At 39.1% G+C, this 5,243-nt stretch overlaps 1 pseudogene; it reads left to right on the forward strand.

Moving 5' to 3' along the window:
* The first annotated feature begins 905 nt into the window (after positions 1-905).
* LOC116004531 lies at positions 906-4,886 on the forward strand (annotated as a pseudogene).
* Positions 4,887-5,243: the final 357 nt, after the last annotated feature.

The raw sequence follows: 5,243 nt of genomic DNA on the forward strand, positions 1-5,243 counted from the left end.
CCAACCTTCCGACCTTATAGAGAGTTTGTTGCCGGCTAGCGGTTCTGTTGAGGGGGTAAGTGTAGGCGTTCAGCAAGAGGCCTCGGGGCCAAGCTTGGGGGATTGGAGTCCTTCCACGAGGCGAGTGAGCGCAATAGCGACTTGCTGGATAGCGGCCCACCCCTCTAGGGGCTGGGGCTGGTGGAGGGGCGGTAGGTGCTGACTGCCGTTACGATTGTTGGTGAGATGATCCCTCAGGTTCCCCGCCGACCTCATGGAGAGGGTTCACTGATGGTTGGCGGCCCCGTTAGGACCGTTCCCGCTTGGGGTGATGTGGGTGTTACGGGAACCGTTCAAGTTACGAGAGTTGGACCGATCCCCGTTAGCACACTCGAGCCTAACGTCGAACTTTCAATGAAAGCACCAATAAATAAAGGAAATAATAAAGGGATAATAATGCGATAGAAAAGACAAAGAGTATGTGTATAACGGAAATCCAATATTGTAATAGATCGTAGTTGTCAAGCTACCACAAAGAAAATGTAATGCTATTACAAGAATGGATTAGGACAACAATAGATAGGAATGTCTTAATGAGACAATAAGGAAGCATTTTATACATGCTAAACAACCTAACCGCGCCCCCCTAAAAAGGGGAGTTGGTTGTAACCATCTCCATAAAAAGAGGGAGTTGGTTAGGCTTGGTGGGCCGAGGCCCAAGCATAGGCTCGGCCTGGGCCACCCGGGTTGAGTACAGGGCTCTACCTCGGAACCTCGGGTCCGCTTGAGTCCTCCTTGCTCCCGTCTTCTTGGGTTAGCTTGCTTCATTTATAATATATCCATCTGTTGTAATTAAATTGTTTTGCATTATTTTTCTACAAATAGAAATATAAGATTTTTAAGGATACAAGTAAATTTGATAATTATGAATATAAGATTTTTTACTATATAAGTAATTATGAAGTATTATTTTTATTCCATACATAGTAAGAGAGAAATTTGGTACGTACCATCTTGATAGCAAAATGTTATCCTGAGGTTGTATTCATATACATATATATTTATCCTACTTTGTGGTTTAGTGGTTTACTTTTGATTGAAAGATGAGAGATCATTGTTACAAAAAGATGAGGTGTTTGTTGATGTTGGGAGTGGTTATGTTTTGGTTTATGTGTGGATTTGTTGTGAGCAAGGAATGTACTAAGACTCGTAATCATCTGTCATCTCACACTGTGAGATATGAGCTCTTATCATCAAAGAATGAAAGCTGGAGAAAATAAATGTTTGGTCACTACCATTTGACTCCCACCGATGATTCGGCCTGGTCTAATTTGCTTCCGAGGAAGATGTTGAAGGAGGAAGATGCATTTGATTGGATGATGATGTATAAGAAGATAAAGAAGTCTGGAGGTTTTCTGAATGAAGTTTCGCTCAATGATGTGAGGCTAGACCCGAATTCGATCCATGGAAGAGCTCAACAAACTAACTTGGAGTACTTGTTGATGTTGGATGTTGATAGACTGGTGTGGAGCTTCAGGAAGACTGCTGGTTTGGACACTCCTGGTGAGCCATATGGAGGATGGGAGGGAGAAACTATTGAGCTTCGAGGTCATTTTGTAGGTTAGTTCGATCAATTCGTGTTTTAAATATACAGCTTCAGCTTTAATCATGCCATGGAGGATAGCTAGGTTGCTTATTTAAATTTACATTTACATACTGAAGGGCATTACCTTAGTGCCTCAGCACAAATGTGGGCTAGTACACACAATGACACTCTGAAAGTGAAAATGTCTGCTGTTGTTTCTTCGTTATCGGCCTGTCAAAAGAAAATGGGATCGGGATATTTATCTGCTTTCCCATCTGAGTTTTTCGACCGCTTTGAAGCTATAAAGCCTGTATGGGCACCATACTATACGATTCACAAGGTAGAATTGAATATATATGCTTCAATTCAGTTTGTTTTGCAGTGATTAAATATGTATTTGTTTGAGACTAGTCCATGTGGGAGTTTGTTGGACAGGTTTTGGCAGGTCTGTTGGATCAGTACACAGTTGCTGGCAATTCTCAAGCTTTGAAAATGACAACCTGGATGGTTGATTACTTTTATAACCGTGTGCAAAATGTGATCTCAAAATATACGATTGAAAGACACTGGTTATCCTTAAATGAAGAAACTGGCGGTATGAATGATGTTCTTTATAGGTTGTACAGCATAACGGTGCGTATGTATAACTTATCCATAATACATTGCATATATATATATATATTCTTAATCCTTCCTTATTTCATCGTTTTGTTTTTGAATACACTGCATGCAGGCTGATCCAAAGCACTTATTGTTGGCTCACCTTTTTGACCAACCATGTTTTCTGGGTCTGCTGGCAGTTAAGGTAGCCATCAATCACAGTTTTCTTCAAATTCAACTTCAGTGGCTAATTATATGATTATTCTTGGTTGATCAGTTTCTCTTTGATTATATATGTTTTGGTGCAATGAAAGCGTAATTCTGATCTATTTCTTCGTTGTCATTGTTTTGTGTGTTTAGGCTGATGACTTATCAGGTTTTCATGCAAACACACACATCCCAATTGTCATTGGATCTCAAATGCGTTATGAAATAACTGGCGATCCAATTTATAAGGTACACTACACTAGATGCATATTTCTATTTCAAGACCTTATGTATGTGACTTGATCTCGTACTGAATTTAATGATAATAGAAAGAAGCTGTGAGCTTGATGCATAACCAACAAAAAATGTATCTTCTCTTCAATTCTGAGCTCGTTTTTCTTTGTTTATCAAGGAAATTGGGACTTATTTTATGGATATTGTCAATACTTTGCACGCCTATGCAACTGGAGGAACAGCAGTTAATGAATTCTGGTATAAAGATCGAGTGATATTCATTATACTATATTTATTTATAAACAAGTTCCCTTCCTTTATGGTTTGATTCATATCTGACAGAGTGACAGGACAGTTGAAATTTTGTTTAATTTTCATTCTCTGATCTGATCAGGTCTGATCCGAAGAGGTTGGCTACCACACTACAGAGCGAGAATGAAGAATCATGTTCAACTTATAACATGCTGAAGGTGCGTGTCTGATGAATCTATCTTAATGCGTATATGTTTGGTTCTAAATGCGTATATTTTAAATTTGTTTGCTGGTCTCTCGAAACCTGTTCAGATGGACCAAGGAAATGGCTTACGCTGATTATTATGAGAGAGCCTTAACAAATGGAGTTCTTAGCATCCAGAGAGGAGCAGACCCTGGAGTCATGATTTATATGCTTCCACTAAATCCTGGTGCTTCCAAGGCCAAAACTCACCATGGATGGGGAACACAATTCGATTCTTTCTGGTGCTGCTACGGGACAGGTATATATGAATTCATATATAGGCGGAAAAGCTATATTATTTAACTGTGTTTATGGACTTGATTTCTTGGTTTTTGGATAGGAATTGAATCCTTTTCCAAGTTGGGAGATTCTATATACTTTGAAGAACAAGGAAAAGTTCCAGGAATCTACATTATTCAGTACATATCTAGCTCACTTGATTGGGAATCTGGTCAGATTACGCTGACCCAGAGTGTAGATCCAGTTGGTTCACAGGATAATCGCCTTCTCGTCACAATTACAATAACATCAAAGCAGGTATCTATCTGTTTCACTTTAAAATATGAAATAAATCCAAATTAAAAAAAAAAAAAAAAAAAAAAAAAGTGTCGCTTCTTATGTCTTCTGTCTCCTGTAGCGGTCATCTAGTGTATCGTCTACATTACATTTGAGAGTACCAATTTGGACATATGCAAGTGGTGCAAAGGCATTGCTAAATGGAGAAGCTGTATCTCTACCACCACCAGGTATGTATATATGAGCTCTTTTCTTTTCTTTTGTTGTTCGGTTCCATTACTCTGTTTCACCTCAATATTAATATTGATGCAGGCAACTTCCTATCAATTACCAGAAGTTGGGCCTCTGGTGACAAAATTACTCTTGAGCTGCCTATGAGTATTAGAACCGAAGCCATTAAAGGTATTAAACAATCGGACTTTAATTAAAACATACACTGGTATTGTGAGATCTTTAGCTGCCTCGCCTCGCCTGTGTTAGTATAACACCTTATTCTGTCTGTTTGGTGCTTCAGATGATAGGTCAGAATACGCTTCTGTGCAGGCAATCATTTATGGTCCATACCTTCTAGCTGGTCTCTCCAATGGAGATTGGGTTATTAAAGCAACACCATCTGATTCTCCTTCAGACTGGATAGCCCCAGTTGCAACTGAAAATTCTCGTCTAATTTCTCTTACCCAAGAATCCGGGAACGATGTTTTCATTCTTACAAACTCAAATCAATCAATCAACATGGACAAATACCCTGAAACCGGAACAGATTCTGCCATCAGAGCCACCTTCCGTCTAATCTCAAAAGACACTTCTAAAACGCATTCAGACTTCATAGGGAAACTTGTCACGTTAGAGCCATTCGACTATCCAGGAATGGTTGTGATGCATCAAGGAAAAGACAACAACTTGGTAGTGGCAAGTTCTTCAGACCACAGTGGCTCTTCTGCCTTTCTTTTGAGCACTGGTTTAGACGGGAAAAACGGGACAGTATCCTTAGAATCCACGTCGCAGAAAGGGTGTTATGTTTATAGTGGCGTGGATTATAAACCCGGTTTAGGTGTGAAGCTTAGCTGCATGGATGGGTCCTCAGATGCTGGATTCAAACAGGCTGCAAGTTTTAAACTGGAAACTGGGATCAGTGAATATCACCCTATCAGTTTTGTGGCAAAAGGACCAGAAAGGAACTTTTTATTGGCTCCATTACTTAGTTTGAGGGATGAATCATATACTGTGTATTTTAACTTTCAGTCTTAGGAATGAATCTTATTATATATATACTCAGTATTTGGATGTCCAATCATGGGGTGGCAGTAAGCAGACTAGTATGTAACTCTTTTCCTTTTATTTGGCAATATGATGCAAATTAAGTCTGCTGCAGTGTTAAGTAATTCTTGAAAGTTTATTGGCTTGTCTATTGGAGCATCCTTATCAGTAGTGTTATTTCGCAGTAATTGAGGAGTTTTTGTAAGTGTGATTAGAAAAGAGAATATGTGAGGAAAGAAAAAAAAAAAAAAAGAGAAAAAGAAAATTGAAAAGAAAAGCAAATTCTTACAATTTAAAAACAAAAAAAAAAAAAATGAAAAGGTTGTATAAAGTCTGGCAGCCACTCTGACTCGCCCCAGGAACACGCGC

This window comes from Ipomoea triloba, chromosome 14 (genome assembly GCF_003576645.1).
Source record: "Ipomoea triloba cultivar NCNSP0323 chromosome 14, ASM357664v1".
Classification (NCBI taxonomy): Eukaryota; Viridiplantae; Streptophyta; class Magnoliopsida; order Solanales; family Convolvulaceae; genus Ipomoea; species Ipomoea triloba.